The 19036-nt window shown below is 30.1% G+C and overlaps 1 long non-coding RNA gene across 1 annotated transcript; it reads left to right on the plus strand.

Annotated features, from left to right (window-relative positions):
* Nucleotides 1–224: 224 nt before the first annotated feature.
* On the plus strand, nucleotides 225–16614 carry LOC139905214 (uncharacterized). The gene is made up of 4 exons (XR_011779813.1): nucleotides 225–364; nucleotides 5989–6124; nucleotides 12523–12589; nucleotides 12656–16614. It is a non-coding gene; the product is annotated as an uncharacterized lncRNA (long non-coding RNA).
* Nucleotides 16615–19036: the final 2422 nt, after the last annotated feature.

The raw sequence follows: 19036 nt of genomic DNA on the forward strand, positions 1-19036 counted from the left end.
ATGTATCAATCAAAGGCTTAGAATTTAAGCTATTCAAAAATAATTGGAGCTTTAAGATTTAATGAACTGTAAGAAGGTCTCCTTACTTTTTCTACACAAGGTAAGTTGTTATGTATTTAATATTTCCTTACATGTTTTTATCTTCTTGTATATTCGTCTATGTATTATAAGTACTGTGTTTTACGTATTATAAATAGTCTCGTCTTTTGTAAATATATTAGAGTATAGTTAGAAGACACATGATCTTATAAACAGTGTTACATTATTCCTCCACGTGAATTATTCTCCTCCTGTCTCTTGGTCATCCTGGATCTCTCCTATTATAAATAAGTTTGTGTCTCTCCCTCGTGAAGACGCAACATAAGTATAACACATATTTTTCAGACTTTGGTTATTTTATAATTAAATTCTTATTTTGCAGTATATTTACCTAAATATATTATTTAAACAACTGTTTATGTTCTTCCAACATTTGTTTATATACGTAATAAGTTAGATACAACTAATTAGACTTATTGTATATCATATAAAATTTGACCCAACAAAACTTTTCTTTCTGAGTTTGAGTGTATAGATTCATAATTAGAGTACTAATAGCATTTAAGTAATTCAATAAAAATGATTGTGTTTAGATATTTCATTAATATTGCAGTTTCCTGTAGTCTCCATCCGCTTCCAGTAGGATATAGCCACAGCTCACACTGTAAATCAAGTATAAAAATGATGCAAACACAATTTTCAGCACTTTAGGGCAAAACAATTTGGCCTCTCTCGTCACTGTTTCTTAAACCCTTGACTTTGCAATGTAGGATATGTCAAGTTCATAGATCTTCATTAGAATTGGTCAGTTGTTTTCATAAATCTTGAGGCAGTCAGACGCATTGTTCCATCTAGTATCTTGGGGCATTTTCAGACTCTGACCACCTTCTTGACGGTATTTAGCACCTGCATGATGATTATTCCTGAAATATTTGACTACAAAACACAAACACTCTTTTACATTTTCAATTTCTAGGTCATGATTTAGAAGGTGTGCTGCACAACCATAGGAGATGATATTATGTTCAGTTGATTCTTCTAGTAGGTTCCTGCATTTTGGTAACGTTCGCTGCATTGTGTGTCACAATACTACCAACACTACAACCAAAATCATATTCACATTTCTTGATAGAAGATTGTGCAAGTTGTGGAAGGTACTCAGCAGTGTGAGAATGATCTGAGCTGTCTACAGTGTCAATTACAAAAATTTGGGCAGTTGATGTTATTAAAGTAAAACAAATCATGGGTTCATTATGAATGTTAGACCACCCATCTATTGCAAGACATACTGTTTTATTTTTCAGGTGATTTGCACACTTTTCATATTCCTTCTCATAAATAATTGGCAAATATTCAACAACACTTTGTTGGTGGAGTGTAACCTTCCCCCTAAGTGTCTCTACCATCTTGGGAAACTGAGAATGCTGCACACGACGAAATGAAGAATTTGTTGAAGTTCTTATGATAAATCTGTCCAGAAGGGTTGATTTGCACAGTTAACATCCTTGCTGTGTGATTCTTCAATAGAAGCTGAGGCACTGAGTTAATCACTCTTAACAGTGAATATATTGTTATACTCTTCTTTTATTTGGCGTGAGAACCGAAATGAGCCAAAACATACTTTTAGTTTTACTAACGTAGGTATATAATGTAAAATTAAACTAAAATAATAGAATGTTAGCAAAAGGCATGATTGTGTTGTTGTTTTCTTCGAAGTTGCAGACAAAAAGGTTTATTCAGACTCGGACTAACGAGTTACTCAACAACTAATGAGTCCAACTTCGAGTTCGGGCTAAAGCCCAATTCCGGTCGATTTTGACTCTGACTCCGTAGCTCTGGTATCTAGTGTTGTCAATGTATGAGTAATACAAGTAGAATCCATTAATTAACAATTATATTTTGTATTACTGCTGTTAAGATTTTCTTCATAAAAATCGACTTTAATCAAAAAATCTGGGGTTTTTTTTTTGATTTTTTTTTATTGTCAAAAACCCTGCAAAATAGTAATAAACAGAGTACAATACGAACCGAAAATAATAATAGGTTTAAGTTTGCTCAGAGTCACTCCTAGGTTATACCATTTAATACCGTATATTTCTTCAACAAAGAGAGAGACCATGCTGCATACCCAGTATTGATGAAGCCAAGTTTGAAGTAATTGTCATTGAATGTTTCCTAATTATGCCTTGCTTGTATCTACCCTTGCGAACTTTGGTACAAGCTCAAAGCTGATTGATAAAGGCTCGCATGAAGTAGACCGGGGTTTCATTTCATAGTCAATCATGTCTAGTTCTTGTGGGGCTTTTCTATTTAGAAAACAATTCATGAAGCTGTGTTGTTTTTTTCCTTGCTCTTTATGAAATCAAATGTATTTTTGCTGTTTAAAGATGAAAAAATATACTCACACAGAATCCGGAGTGGTATTCACATGACACATTATTGATAATTGGTACTTGAGACAGACTTTTACGGTTAATTTTATATATTTATTTATTTAAGATGAATATAAAATTATACCCTTACATATTGTATAAAAATTTATTTGATTTCTGATTTATTTACTTTTTTAAAACTGGATGTCAAAAGACTTAGTTTCTTTGGTATAAAAACGATCAGGGGCACCCCAGTGTGACATGGAACCCACTTTGTCCTAGAAGTAGACTAACTGATGGTAGCGCAAAGACAAAAATTCCAAAAAACGTTACGCGTACTATCTGCAAGTCAGTGAGTAGATGTCTCCATCAAATTGTTCAGAAAAAAGAGCAGTCACATTGAATGAAATATTAGTTAATTAGGGACAATATTAAACCTTTAAAAAAGGATACTACATATTTTAATACAACCCTTCATCTATGAGTAATTTACTTTTTTTGGAGAAACTATAATTCTGAACCACCCTGTATGCACAAGGATGAGCAGAAAAACGTGGACTGTGAATTAATGTCAATTTTTTCATTAATATAGGAAAGTTTAAGGAATTATTTTTTGACAATCTTGTTCAGCCATTCTTTGTGCATTAACAAACAAAAATAAACATTTCATCATCTAGTCATTATGAGTGAACAAAAAGCAGGCCATATCAGATCTCCTGGATGCCAAAGTTGAGGTGGTCAGGATTTTGGATATCGTGAAGTGCTCCAGGAACCTGGTTTTCAAGGTGGTCAAGATGAAGAATGATGGAGAAGACCTCTCCAGAAAGGCAGGCAATGGATTGCTCGATTTAAAGAGGACCAGAGTTCCTGTCCTGTTGGGGGAAGGAAATCCCACCAGTTTGATGAATCGTCTCTCCAACGACTTCTTCGAAGATGCTAGGACAATCAAGAGGGACGTAAAGAGATACTTAGGATTCTTCTCATACACGAGGACAATTTCAAAAAATTATTCAAGCATTTCAAAAGCAACTTCTCAAGTACAAGTTTCGCTGTCATACCCTGTATTATTATTTAAAAGCTCCCTTTCATTAATTCATCAACCGAGCACCTTGCATTGAAGCACAGGAAATTTGATGGTTCTTTCTGGTTCCAAAAGGTATCTACCATATAATTATGTAGTGTACAAAATATTTCATGTTTATAGCACATTACAACTAATGATATAAAAAGAGCAACTACAAGATAATACAATCAAACATGATAAGGAGTATTATATTCACGAAACAAGGCTTTCTGAATGTAGCATTTATTTACCGAAATATAGGGAGAAGTATTATCGTTTTGTTTTTGACCTATCTTATACAATAGATATTAGTTATGTATAACCTGCAGAACCCCAAAGATTATATAAGTAAATTAAATATATATATGGTTATCTAAATTAGAAACAATAAAACAGTATCTGGGTTTTTATTATAGCTACTACATTATTATACGGAACAAACTACATAAAAATAAATCAATTATATTACAAAAATATGTTTAGCTAATTCTATGGCAATAATACATGGAACGCGCACATTTTACTTAACCAACTAAGGGTAAAGCATTTTTTCTAATTTTTACTAAGGGTAAAGGTATTTTTTCTTTCTTTTTTCTATTTATAGAATAATTATTGAATGGAATTTAGAATTAAGTATTACCATTCATGTAATGATTGTTTTAAGAGATGAAAATAACTTTGTTAATTAATTATTATTCCGATAGCATCAAATAAAATAATCAATCATAAAACATATTTTTGTTTTTAAAACATTTATTACAAGATTCAATTCCTCCTTTCTTTTCATAACTATTCTACTTAAAAAAATAGCTCTTAGTTAGTCAAAAAAAGGGAGAAAAAATAGATTGCACGTAAGGGTGATTACATTTTTATTTATTGAAGGCTTAAAAATGAGCCCCCTTAATTTTGAGAAGCAATTATTTTTTGATGTGATAAATGATATCCTTTTTTTAAATATATGTTAAAACTTCACCCCTTTATAAAGATTTAAAAATTCTTTTTTGATAAATATGTAATATTTTATTCCTCTTTTGATGACAATAGTCCAAGAAGAGTGTAAAAGTATCGGCATGATAACCTTCAACACGACAGCAGTAAATACTGGGCATATAAATGACCATGTAAAACCTATGCCTTACATTTTCCTTTTGCAAAGACTTTCAGAAGCAACAATAGCATATTGTCGGTCAACAACATATTCTCAATAATCTATTGAACATACCATTACTTTTCTTATCCACGAACAATTGACCAGACCTAAATTAAGTTACACATTTATTGATGATAAATAAGTTTCTTCCAAAGTATTATAACCAAGTTGCAATAGATGATGTCCATAGAAGCAAAACCCCTGATGGCAAGATGTTTCCAAGTACTTATATTAATTATATTCTTAATATAAAATCATCATTATATAAAAGCTTCCCATTGGCCTCAAATCAAGTGGAAGACCCTTCTGAACTTACATTAGACACAATGGAATTCACACACAATATTATTTTATTTTTTTTTTTACCACAGAGTTGTACTATCTTAGTTACAGGACAGGATATCATTTCATCTCTAATTCTTGGGTAGATGATTGGATTCAGACTCAAAGTTACAATAAATAAACTTTTATGAAATTATTGACCTTTCTTCGCAAGATTATATATTATAAGGCAATAAAAAGCCTGAAAGTTAATTGAGAATGTGAGGAATTGATGAATGAAATTCCTAGATTAAACTAAAATTCCGAAAGGACTTTGAAACATATAGAGGAGCTAATTGAAAGTGCCAAAAAATAAAGAATTAATAAATTTGAAGTTCATAGGAAAAAAAAATAATTTTATTTTTGTCAGTCAAGCTCATTTATTGATACGTATAAAAATCCTTAAATAATAAGAATGAAGCTATTTACTCATATATAGATATATATTTGAATATGACAGATCTATACAAACCTTTACTTCACAGGAAGGGGGATCTTGTTGTTGTTGTTCTTTGGGGTTTTTTTTTTAAATTTCAATAATACAACCAATATTATTAAACTACACATAAAAGGGATTTGCTTATGAGGGGCTTCCCATAAATAAATAAATGTATTTATCCTAGTACATATACTATGTATTGTATATTAAGGGGTATCACGAGAACTAAACAGTGAGCTATTACGAATTTTCGTATCTCAAAAGTTGTCATTATTAAATGTCTTTGTTTATTCTCTAAAAGAAAACTCATCACTTGTACAGCACGCGCGTCCCTGTATTTGATAAGAAAATAGATAAAAATCAGCGAGTATCTCATTTTTTATTTTATAGAAGTTAGAATTATATTTTTATGAAAAGAGTTTGCATAGCATAAATTAATGTGAATATTTGTAAGATAAACTTACTTTATACAGTTTGAAAAAAGAAACCAAAATTTAATATTTGATTATTCTCACATTGTATTCTTCAAAATAAATTTATTAACAAGTTTCTTGAATACAACAATTTAAAATCGAATCATTATTCATTGTTCTTATTTTTTAAGGTGGTGTAAGTGAGTCTCCAATAAGAAACAGTAACGGCTACAAGAAGTTCAACTCTGCATTTCCCTTTTGGCTAGCTCAGTCATCAAATGCCATTAATTCTCCTATTCTGAAAGAATTTCTATAAATACCTTTTAAGTAAGTAAAACAAGACTTAAATAAAACTCGCTTTGGTAAATGGGTTACAAGATAGGCCTATTTAAAAACGATTGATTAGTTTTGTCAGTTTAAATGAATCATAAATACACAAATGGTTGACAAGATGTTTAGAAATGGGGGGAAACCCTTTCAATGTTATGATAATTAGATTCCAAGAGATAAAATCGAATGTGAAAAAAATATTCCTGTATAAAAGTGGCAAGCAAATATCGATCATTAAAATAATGTCAGATTTACCATGTCCTTTTTGTTTTCTTTTATTTTACATAGTGACATGTCAAATTTTATACAACTCTACTAATAACTTAACAACAAATGCTCAGACGGTCATGTCAAATTGACCAGGACATGTCACCCGACCCTCTCAGATTTGTAGTATTTTTGGTAAACAAGCTCAAATCATGAATAAATTAGGTGTACCAAATTTCAGCACATAATTCTTAGTCATTCATAAGATAATTCCAAAAATCATGTCAAAAGTAGAACATTTAAATTTCTAATGACCTCAATTATGATCTCTTTTTTTTTTTAATCTGAAATACATTAGTAAGTACTTGATCACGAATAAAAAAATTGCCCGACTCTTATGAATATGAAACTTCGCCAACATGTTTTACATAGGTGTATAGGGGTATCACTGTGCCAAAAATCGTGTTGGCTATTTAATCATAGCTCTTAGGCTGGGATCTCAAATTTAAGTTACTTTTCTCCGGAAATTTTTGGAATCCTCACATTTCAAAATATGTAAGTATCATATTCAAGAGGTAAGCTCTTTTGAATAAAAAAATATGCAAGAAAAGTAGCGTCCTATAATAAGACATTAAAACGACGTTGAACATTTTGGTCCAAAAAGGCACTTGGACGAATATCCATAACTCATGAACGACTCAAAGTTGTGTGCTGAAATTTCAAACACTTAATCAACTCATGAATTTGAGCTTGAGTGTCAAAAACCATCCAAATCCTTAAGAGTTACAATTTATTTAGTATTCATTGCTCTATGTATTTACAAAACAACTTTAAATAACATAGATTTTACAACTCTATATATAAAAGTAAATAAAAATTCGTTTCAAAGCTCAAAAAATATGTTAATGTTCAATATATCCCAATTTGTGTATACTATTTTATAATACGGTTTACATTTTTTTTATCGAAATTGTCGTTCATATTTGAACAAAACTGTTTACAATTTTACAAAACATATATATTACACCTGGAATGTACACATAAAACTTTTTTTTATTTTATTTTTTTTGTTTGAAGAGGAAAAATCAATTTATGTATCAGAACACTTGGTTTCTTTATATTTTCACAAAGAAAAACTATTGGAATTATAATCATTCATTTACAGTACATTTCAAGGATTTCGATGCAAGGGAACAAATTGAAATATGAATTGCCTTCATTAGTAAATATAAAACAATAACAATTGGCATGTAATGAAAGATTCAAGTATTCAATATCACTTCAAATTATCTGTCTTTTTCAATTTTGTTCTATTATTTGAATCTAATTCAGGGTTAAGAGGGTAGCTGTTCTTACAAGAAACATAGATGGATATTTATATATTGATCTTCTGTGTAAGAGTATTTCTCGGATACATCCACAACCCAACCCCCCTTCCACCAAAGTTATATGATCCACTCAATTTGTAAGATTCAGAATAATTTTATTCTTGAAATTTCTGCCGTGCATTTCTCAATTGAAAAATATTTCTCCAATTTTCTTTGCAGAAACTATATGTAATTCTTTTTTTTATCCCTATAAAAAATGAGAAATGAATGTTTCCTCCTCAGTTTAAGTTACAATTAAACCAAGGATAGTTAAAAACCAAGAATAAAGAGATGTAGCTCATTGGAAAAAAGCGCACAGCAATAAATTATATCCCTTGGACTAAATCTGCGTAGGCTCAATTCACGGTTGCTCCTAGAGAAGGAAATATAAGTTGTTTATATATGGACTTCCAAAACTTTGCCAAGGTTCGATAGGGTTATTGTAATACCCTATCGTTTACTTACACTTAATCAGTGTAACTCCATCTTACAACGAATTGAAGAAACATTACTAAAAAAAACATATTCACACTTGATAAAAGAAGATAAACTTCTTCTATCAAAAAAGGTGATAAAAAATATTCAATTTATAATTTTTTTAAAAAACATTTAAAAAAAATATACATCTGCAAGGAAATTTTGTAAATTTTTTTATTTTTAATAGTTGATCCCATATGGAAGTATTAAAATTATCTACTAATTGTGAATGGATCACTTATGTAATTGTTTCTATCATGATATCTCAATCCCTAGAAAGGAGTCCACTCTACTTCCTTATGAGTTCTGGTAGTTTTCAGGTGAATTCTCCTCCCATCGTCCCTGGTGAAATTCAGATTCCGAATATCTCTTGAGATGGATGATCAAGTTAGAAGTATCTACCTTCGATTGCCTCGATCTTCCTTTTACAAGGTATGACGTCATGAAGTTGGTAAAAATACTATGATAACGTTCACTATTTGCAAGTATATCCCCATAAAAAACGGGATCACTACAAAATGGAACAAAATCTTTAGAGATGCATATTTTTTAAATAGATATTTTTTTTAAATTATACAATGAAGATATATATTTTTTTAAATAAACTATGATATTCCTTATCACTATGTATTATGAATAAGTTATAAGGGTCTAAAAATATATACTTTTACTTAAGTTTTATTAATTTTAACTTTAATTTGGAGATTGTTTTAAGGGTAAAAATGACTCTGGACGATAATAATCCCAAATTAATATAATCCTAGATATTTTAGAATTCAGATGACAGAGAGAAAAACTGAGATCAGTTTGGAAATCTAAGCTCAAAGATAAATTCGATTATTGTTTTCAATTAATATGTACAAAAGGTTTTCTGAAAATAGGATTTTCCATCCGTAAAATCTTGTGTTTCATTGGTTCTTCTTCCTTCTTGGGGCCTTTGTAAGCTATTAATTGTATTCCATATCCCTTAAATGATGGATACATTGAACCTGTAAGCATTATAGCTACTTGAAATGTTACAAATTTGGATTTATCATCTCACTTCAACTTATTTATTAGATTTAAATCACTCAGTATGTCGTTTTTATGGCTTTATTAGCCCACACGCTTTCTCCCATACGGAAGTCCTGTTATTCTTACAAAAAATGATTACAAGTTCTTCTTTCTACGGTATCCCAAATATAAGACTTTACTAAACTTTCCTATTATTCTGGAAGTTTGAACAAAAATGAGGTTCCTTGGAACATAAAGTACTAGTTTAAAATCTGCACTTTACTCCATATCTACCATCCTGAAAGATTTTTGCTCAAAATTGTACTATAAATAATTCCAAAAGCATTTTGAAATGATACGTTCTGGAAAGTTCATTTCATAACCACCGATGCTCTTTACTACCTACAATTTTTCAAAGTTGTACTTTATATTCTTGGATATTCCTCTCCAACCTCCTGCTAAGTAATATACAAAAAAAATTGACCAACATACCCTTCCTAAATTGGTCGTTGGGCAGTTTTTATTCTTCTTGCGTTCATTTCCATCATTCTGACTTTTCTCTCTAGGGATGTTGCGTCAAATCCATTTTTCATCCGCACAAATAAGAAACAATTATTGGTCGTTTCGGCTAATTAAAAGAAAAGACATAAGGGAAAACAGGAAAATAGCACGCTAACGAGCACCGGATGGCTTCATTGAGGGCGTTATTAGGCTCTTCTTATCGAATAATAACAATATATTAATTATAACTCTGGATTTTGGTTTATTAGTTTTACGTATGTAGAAATAATAATAAGTACATTACGAATGAGAAAGGTCAGGAATATAAAAATCTAATAAAAACTAAAGAGCAATCTTTTTTGATACGAAGCAGCTTATTCTTAATTTATGAGATATGCTTTTTATTAAAAGAGGGTTTTTTGAAGTTTTTTAAAACTTTGTTGGAATTTTAATTGTCATTTAAATAAAAATATAATTGACACAATAAATATATCTACAATTCGCAATTTTAATGGATTGATAAAGTGACTTGCTACTAATTTTTGTGTCCTTTTAGTTTTTATTATCTGGGATATTTCGTTAATTGCTATTTACTGTATCTATTTGGAAATGATATTAAATGGTATTAAAACATAATAGGATCACATCATGTATCGCAAGCTCCTGGTATGAGAGAGTATTTAAGTACATTACAAGTATTATAAAATAAGAATAGATCGACAAAAACATCAAAAAAGTCCGCCAAATAATTTTCAAGATCGTACAATGAAGTTGATTGACATAGCTATGACTTTATAGATATTAAAGGAAGGTGTTGGACATATTGTGGTTGAATTTTTGGACATGCAAATACTCTGTACAAAGTGAGTATCGTGCGAGCTCACGATCAATCAAAATCAAGAGGCCTATTTTAAAATAGCATTGTAAAGTTGAATGACCATTATAATACTTGTATTGCCCTCAAAGGTATATTGGATAAATGAATCGAATTTTGGTAAATAAATGGGTTTTACTATGTTAGGCAACGAGTTTTCAAGCGACCAGTTAAATATACTTATAAATTTTTAATTAAAAAACAAAACTATATGAAATTTGGCCAGTTAATAGACAAAGTCGATAAGTTAACTGGATTCTACCAGTAGTTTACTCGAAATTCCTGGACGTTTACCAAAGCTAACTTTTTTGAAATACAAACTTTAAAAATTTGAATTTAAATGTATTATAACTATTTAAACTCAATTTTTTTTATAGAGAGTTGTAGCTTACAAAGAAAATGTATTCGTCGCCATAAATAAATTAGTTGTTTATGTGCATTGAAGCTAACTAAATTTGTGATTAAGAAGTACGGTTTTATAGTTCCAACAATATAACATATATGTCAGCCAATATCCTTTTATGAATTTTTCCTACAGTTTACCGGATAATAACCGTATTTTAAGGAGATGTCTGGAAGTTGACGAAAATTAACTTTGGTTAAAACGCAAATTTTGCAAAAGTCCTTTTTTTTCTTCAAATGTTCGTTTAATTGGTTAGATGGAGTTGTACTGATTAAGTATAAGTAAACATAATAGTATTATATTTACTCTATCTAAGCTATGAATATTTTGGTAAAATTAATATCCATAAAGTTTATTTCTTTTTCTGGGAATCACCTGGGCGCGAACGTACACACATTGAATTCAAGAGAATAACTTCTCTCGAGCGAATTGTCCATAAGCTACTGCTATTCCTTAAATTTATTAGAACTTTTGAAAGAAAAAATAATTAATACAGAGTTGTAGCTCGTATTATGAAAAATAACTAGCTGACAAAAAAAAGAAAAATAGTTAAAATTCGCAGAGTAATTAGCGATATAAGAAGTACATTCATCTATATTTGTAATGTAACTAAATTAACTACGTTATTAATAAATAAAAACTTTGTGATATCATATGTAAAGCGACACTTTGGAAAAAAATATACAAACGCTGCATCCTTGTATTTCCTGAAGACAGCAGGTGCGTTTTTTCACTTTCTTTTAAAGCCTTAGTTCTGATTAATATATTTCCAATATCCATATTAACTTGCTCCAAAACATTAAAAGAATGAATTCCAATATATTTTAGTACATGTTTGAGCAAATATAAATCGCTGGAGCAAAAAAGATTCCAGTTTCCGTAGAGGTAGCATAAACTGTTTTAGGATAATATAAAAAGAACTATGGCTTCCAATCTTCTTCGATAAAACGGTGTTCGATGCTCACTTAGTAAAATATATTTTTTGAGAAGACTATTGTCAGAACAATAAATAATATTTTACGACATAGTCAAATGGTATCAATAATCCCCTTTTAGAAATCAGAACTTGTACCTTATGATTTCTACTTTAAATACTATAACATAAAAACAAATTTTGATGTTGATCGTCTCTCACACCATATACATATATTCGATCTCAGTATAGCAAAGCGTGTCTGTAATTAAATCATTATTATCGGGGTTCTTTTTGTTAAACGCTATAAGTTGAAATTATGACATTGATAAAAAATATATAGATAAAGTATTGATTAATTTCATCTACTAAGTATAATCCTTGATATAATCAACAATTGATTAATTATTTTGGATGATAGGTACATATCAATTCATAGAATGTTGAATTAATTCTTTCAAGTTGAAATATTTTTTTTATTTTTTTTTTTTTTGCAAAAGGAGTTTTCCTTTTATAAATTTAATGAAAGGATTAATTTGGAAAGTTATATGTACCTATGTACGTGATATAAAAAGGAAATTGATACAATTTATAATATAGAATTGTTTCATTAAATAAGTACTCAAATGTTTATGTTACCCATATTATTTCTGTACACAGCATGATTTTACAGTAAACTTTGAAAATAATTGACACACCAAATCAAACATGGAATATATGTTTCTAAGTGAGTAAAGTTATATTTTAATCAATAAGGTTTTTGGCCCTTCATGATATAATTGATTTAAATTAGATATATGAATTTCCTTGGTGTATGTTAAAAATGGAATGCTCAGCCCCGAGATAAAAACATAAAAGAAGACAAGACTCAAACCCGAAATATGTAAAAAAAACAGTTGCACTGGTATAAGGGTAAGAAAATAATAATTATGAACTAAAAGTATCATATTTAGAAATAATCTGAAGTATATTTTTTTTTGCAATGAAAATATCTAAATATTATAGTTTACTATTCATTATTCCATTTTGAGGACTTTTAAACATACTTTCTCTCTATTCAATCTTTTATTTAACTATAGCATCATCTAGCTTATTGTCCGTGACACAAAGTAGACTTAATTTATCGTCAAACATAATCTATATTGATGAGTGTGGCAGTCGGCTCAAACTACTGGAAGTTTAGTAGATTCCAAGAATATTACATTATCTTTGAATCAACTTTAGTGCATGGTTCTCAAATAATATTTCATGAAAGCTTAGATGAATTTAATGCTTTTGTGGCTATAAATTTGGATATTTTCTTTTTAGAAATAAGTATGTCGTCACAGCAATATTTTTGGAACATGAAAATTTCTATGAATGTACTTCTATGTTGAAGAAAAAAAACGACAATACCAAATATTTATCCTTTTCTAATCTTGAAACAGTAATTTTTCTCAACGTTCTGCCCACTCCTAGAAATTAGCTGATTGCCCACTGAAACTTTATTTTTATTTTATGTGCACCAGTATTCAGTATTTTTTTTTTTTTTTACAGCTACTGATATGCGTCATACTTAGCTTGATGGTAGATAATTGATAATTTTCTCAGCTATGACTAGTTAGTTAAATATTTATTACTGCTTGCCATGCATACATAAAATAAAATTTTACAAATTTAAGGCAACGAGCACGACCACACAACGGGGTATTTATGCTACTACAGCAGATTCTAAAACTTAGTTTAAACTAAAATTTAGTTCAGTAATATTTTTAATTTTTTTACATTTCGTAAATTTTAAAATACGAAAGTCTTCGTTTTCCTCATTCATTGCTTGATGTCTCACGTAAGATAGGGCGGGATGTCTATTGTCTCAATTTTTCTCTTCCGAGCTTGATCCACTTCCACTTCGGCTTATTAAGTATAGTATGCGTATGTTTCATACTTTGATCTTTTTTATGGCGGTCACACCAATATTGATGAATAACCTTATTTATGTAGCTTGAAGGCGTCCGAATAGTAAACTGGTTTTTGCTCTCTGTACCCCTCTTTGCAAGATGGTCTGCAAATTCATTTCCTGTAATGTCAGAATGTTCTTTGCACCATTCTAGATGTATATTTTTCTCACTCATTCTTTCAATGATGGTATCTTAACATTTTAAAACTTATTTAGTAGTAGTAATTGGATTAAAGTTTTCAGCAATTACTAATTGGGAGTCCGATCTGATTATTACATTGTTCAGTGTTTTTTGTACCTGAGAAGAGCTTCTACACCTTATGGCAAAAATCTCTGCTTGATACACAGAAGCCTCTTTATTCAATGAAGCCATTAAATGAAAAATTGATGCATCACCTTTGGTGATGTTCCATCCAGCCCCAGTGTTTTCGTCTTCGTTTTTAGACCGGTCCGGATAGTTGATTGCGTCAGGATTCTTAATATGTATATTATCTAACCAAATGCGATTACTTTTTATGTAGTCACTTGTTTGATCCATTCCGACTTGTGTAAATATTTTATCACTATGGAACCGATGTCCAAGACGTTTTGGAAGATAACCAATTCCATCCCAGGTATCATGTAAGAAATTCTTCGTTCTCTATCTTGATTTTGTCGCCTGTTCTTAATGTATATGTCCAGAGGAGTAATACCCAACACTGCCTCCATTCCTGCAGTTGGTGTTGATCGAAATGTATGAGTCATGGCCAGGAGTGATTTCCTTTGAATGGTGTTTACTATTTTTCTTGCACTTTTCTTTGTAGTGATTGTATGTCCTCCATAGACACCCATAGGATATGATAGGTCAGATCATAGCTTCATACAAACAGAGAACCTTGTCCTAGATCAGACCCCATTTTTGTCCTATGATTGCCTTGGCCAATATTCCATATCCAAGAACACTTGGAGGTTTTTTTTTCTTTTTTCAAACGTTCTATCCAGGTGAGTCACTCATCAAAGGCCACACTTAGGTATGTACATGATATGTGCGGCATATTCCATCACTTTTCCATCCATTTCTAATTGTGGAAAGTATTTTGATCTAAGTTTATAAGCTTTAATATGACTTCATTGTTATTTCTTATGTCAAAAATGACTTCTTTTCATTCCAACATGCATTCATAAAGACAAACTTTGCTTTATTAATATAGATTCAATATTGTATTTAGTTTCGTTTTTTTGGGTTTTTTTTTATCAGATGAGGAACCGGAAGGATGTATTTTAATCATATGATGTATTTGTTTGCTAATTTATGGACGGATACAAAAATAGATTAAATGTTATTAAAAAATCAGTTTCATTTCCCGAATACAATATTAAATATCCAAAGGATAGATACATATACTTACATTCCTGTGACAATATATATCTTGTAAGAGTTACATAATTAATAGTAATTTTTCTTTTCTAATGTTGTAGCTTCAAGATACAAAATATTATATTTCTTTCATCAATATTTTATTTTTCATTTGTCATGGTGTACATAAATATTGTAATAAGTACAAAATTGAAGCGACTTATCTATTCTATATTTTATAATACAAACTTATTATATATGTAACACAAATTATATCTCAATAACCTGAAGGAAAAACTTGGTAATCTTGAAATATTTGTTTTTATTCTAATTTTCTATACATATTTAGAAAAAATGCAATCATTTGATGTAACAGGGAATCCCGCGTAATCTAACCCTTGACCTTAGGGGCATTCAATGTCAGTATACACAGACACAAATCATAGGTTGTGATGTAAATCGTGTCTATTTTTTTAGGTTACCCGGTTTTTTTTTGGTTTTTTTTTAAAGTTAATTTGAAAAATGAATTTCCTTTTTCTTAGCCATTGTCATTATTATCAAATTAATGAGTAGTGAAATCCATTTCCTACTAAATTCAATCATTTTCAAAACCTGATTGAAAATTCGTGTGTGCTCATAAAAAACGGAGAGTAAGTTTGAGGATTTATAATTGTAAGTCCTTGTTGGACTCCGAGTAGAATTGGGGATCGACATCGTAGTAATTCTCGCCAATGTGCTTGTTTATTACCTTCTCCCCTCCTCTCTTGTCAGAGCTGATTGTAGCTGATCTACTAAAACGTCATGACAGCCAAGCTGCTTCCGCACAATTAGTCTTCAAATTCTCAAAGTTAACATGTTGAATTTTAGTTTTTGTAACATGCCCAAAATACACACAATTTTATTATGCAAAAATGGAATTGACACCCTCAAAAATATGAAATAGTTGAGCCAAACATTCTAATTGTAAAAGTTAGGTATATTAAGAACATAGAGGGCACTTAAAATATTTTTATTTCTATATATAAAAATTGCAATATTAACAATTTTTTACCATAATAATATGAATTTAGAGATGTCAATAGGTTGATTTTTTAACATATTATTTTATGAACATGCTGTACTCGTTCAGTGGGATGTCCTCGATGCTTTAACCCAACACCCGGTCGTTGTGGCTGTTGTAAGCCAGCTTCACGTTGAAGATCTTCTCGACAGTCCAAATAATTGTAACGTGCATACAAGAATTGAAGAATGTCAGAAGGACCTCTGCCCAGGTCAGCTTCTTGGCCATTGTAGCCTCGCTGAGGAGCGGCCACTTTTGTAGAAAATACGCCTTCCTCCTCAGGTCTGTTGTCACGACGTCAAAGAATTTCCCTACCTATTGCTCAGTATTACCACTCTATGTATTTTATCCCCATGGTTTAAAGTCATCTCAATTGATAAAAATACTATTATCCGGCGATATGTTAAAAAAAAAAAGAAACCGAAAATTAATGTAATCACTCCCATAATTTGAACAATGTTTGGGATGAGAGCCGCGCAGTTGGTATAACGTTTCGTTAAATTCACTCCAAGCAGTTATGAGATGAAGGAAACAAACACTAAACCCACTTCATATCTGGCAATGATATAGACCCATGATAGGCAATTATTCCCCCATTGTTGATCCTCAATACTACTCCAAGTCCAACAAGGACTTATAACTCCTCAATAAATCGTCTTTCAGAAACAAGTGATTGCTTTATAATAATAAGCTACATATTCTCTCTTCAAAAATATAAGAAGAAAAAAGCTGTGGAAGTATTTATTTGTGTATCATCTACAAAAAACTGGACTCTCTTCCATTATAATGTGATTTTAATCTATGGCAATCTCTATCAAGAGATATGTTGTCTCTCAAAGTTACTATATCGTTTATGACATTCTCCAATGCGTAGTTTTTATCCTCACCGCAATTTTGACAATTTTCACACCCCTTATAATACTACAATGTAGCAAAGTTGTAGACTCAAGCCAGAAATATGATGCTTTGTGACTCGATTTGAAATTTTAAATTGTACTTGAACTCAAAAGACTGCTGACCTAGAAATCGTTACAATAAAAGTAATTCAAGTCACGAAATATCGGTTTCCGATATTGAAAACAAACTTTTCGAGTTCGTGAGTAAATTCAGAAGAACTACATATACAATTTTCATTTTTATTAAATAGATACTTGATCTCTCCAGTAACTTTTTAAAAAAACTACTATTATCTCAAAATAGACTTTTCTGCAATTCAAATGTTAGGTTAAAATTTTCTCAATCTGTACAACATTATATTTTGAAATTAGATTATTTTTCAATGGTTTAAAAATATATTGTTCCTTAACACTGGAAACAAGTCAGACTACTCAACATAAATTAAGAGATAAAGTACAAATCGGAAATAAATTTCATTAAAAACCCACATTTTTTTTATGCCACCGAAGGAAATGTAAAATAGGGCATGTCAGAAGAAAAGAGGATATTTGGTCACATGGATTTTATGCTCAACTAGGAATGTGTTATAAATAGGGATGGGCAGCATTTTGTAGAGTAGTGGAAAATGTAAGATCAAAACTTATGGCAGTATTGAATTAAGATCCTTCTTAACATCAGCTGTCTTTAGTGTATAGTGTATAGAACCTTCAAATATAAATTAGCATTAGTGCATGGAAAATATTATAAAATTATACTAAAACATATAAATGACCGAGTGTCAACATTAATAAATTTGTACGAAAATATATAATTTTTGTGGACAAGATTTGAAGAAAAATGATACATACAATCTAAGTAAAAAATAACTTTTAAATGTAACTGATGGTTAAAATTTGTTTCAAATACATTCATATCTATTTTTCATAAAGTAAGTTGAAAAGGTTTTTTGAAGGCATAACTAGATATAAGATTTATTTCTTATAATCTAAGAAGTCAAAGGGAATTTTTTAATATATAATTCTTAAGAAACGATTTTTGTATTTGTAAAATTTTAAACACGCATGCATCTACTTGACGTTGCCTTTTGGATATTTATAAGCATTTTGAAAATATTATTTGAGACTAAACAAACATTTTCACAACACGTTGTTACTTTGATTGAATATCGTAACCTTTCCATTAAAAAAAAAAACAGAAAAAGACCCAAAATCATTTAGTTAATAGGTTTTTTTCCCCTAATAGGACATAAGCAAATTAATATGTATAAATAAAATCCCGAGATGGATCAGATGAATTCAGTAAGCATAATAAACAAACAAGTACACAAATTACAATAAAATATAGTAAATGCAAGGGGTACCACTATCCACAATATAAATAAACTAATAATAACAATGGATTTTATTAAAATAGATATGTTAAAAAAGTAAGGATAATTACAAAGATTTTCACAATGGGATCGATCGGATCAAGTAGTTTTTACGTAGGGGCTGCAGCCCAACTCAAGGAGAATGATTTGTACTGAGTTTCTAAAAAAAGGTCATTCGAGAGTTGAACACTTTTGCTTACTACACTCATTTACCAAATTAATTTTAAATTATTAACTAGGAAAAATGTAAGCTTTTCTATCAATAAATTATTTTAGATAGGTTATTTAGATGAGTCTTAATTATCAATAAATAGATATTAAATCAATTAGAATAATGATAATTAATTAACCAATGTATTAGCAAATACACTCATCCCACAATTACATATTTAAAAAATATTTACAAAGAAATCAATGAATTACGTTAGTCACACAACGTATATAATACTAAAGCTGTACCCCAGCAAATAATTGGGGGGTGATGTTCATACTTTGTCATTCGACTGGATTTAAAGTGCAAATAGTGAAGGTGAGGTTCCCACTTTTTGTGGCATAACATACATTTGTCAATGATTG

The sequence above is a fragment of the Lepeophtheirus salmonis genome, chromosome 4, assembly GCF_016086655.4.
Source record: "Lepeophtheirus salmonis chromosome 4, UVic_Lsal_1.4, whole genome shotgun sequence".
Taxonomy (NCBI): domain Eukaryota; kingdom Metazoa; phylum Arthropoda; class Copepoda; order Siphonostomatoida; family Caligidae; genus Lepeophtheirus; species Lepeophtheirus salmonis.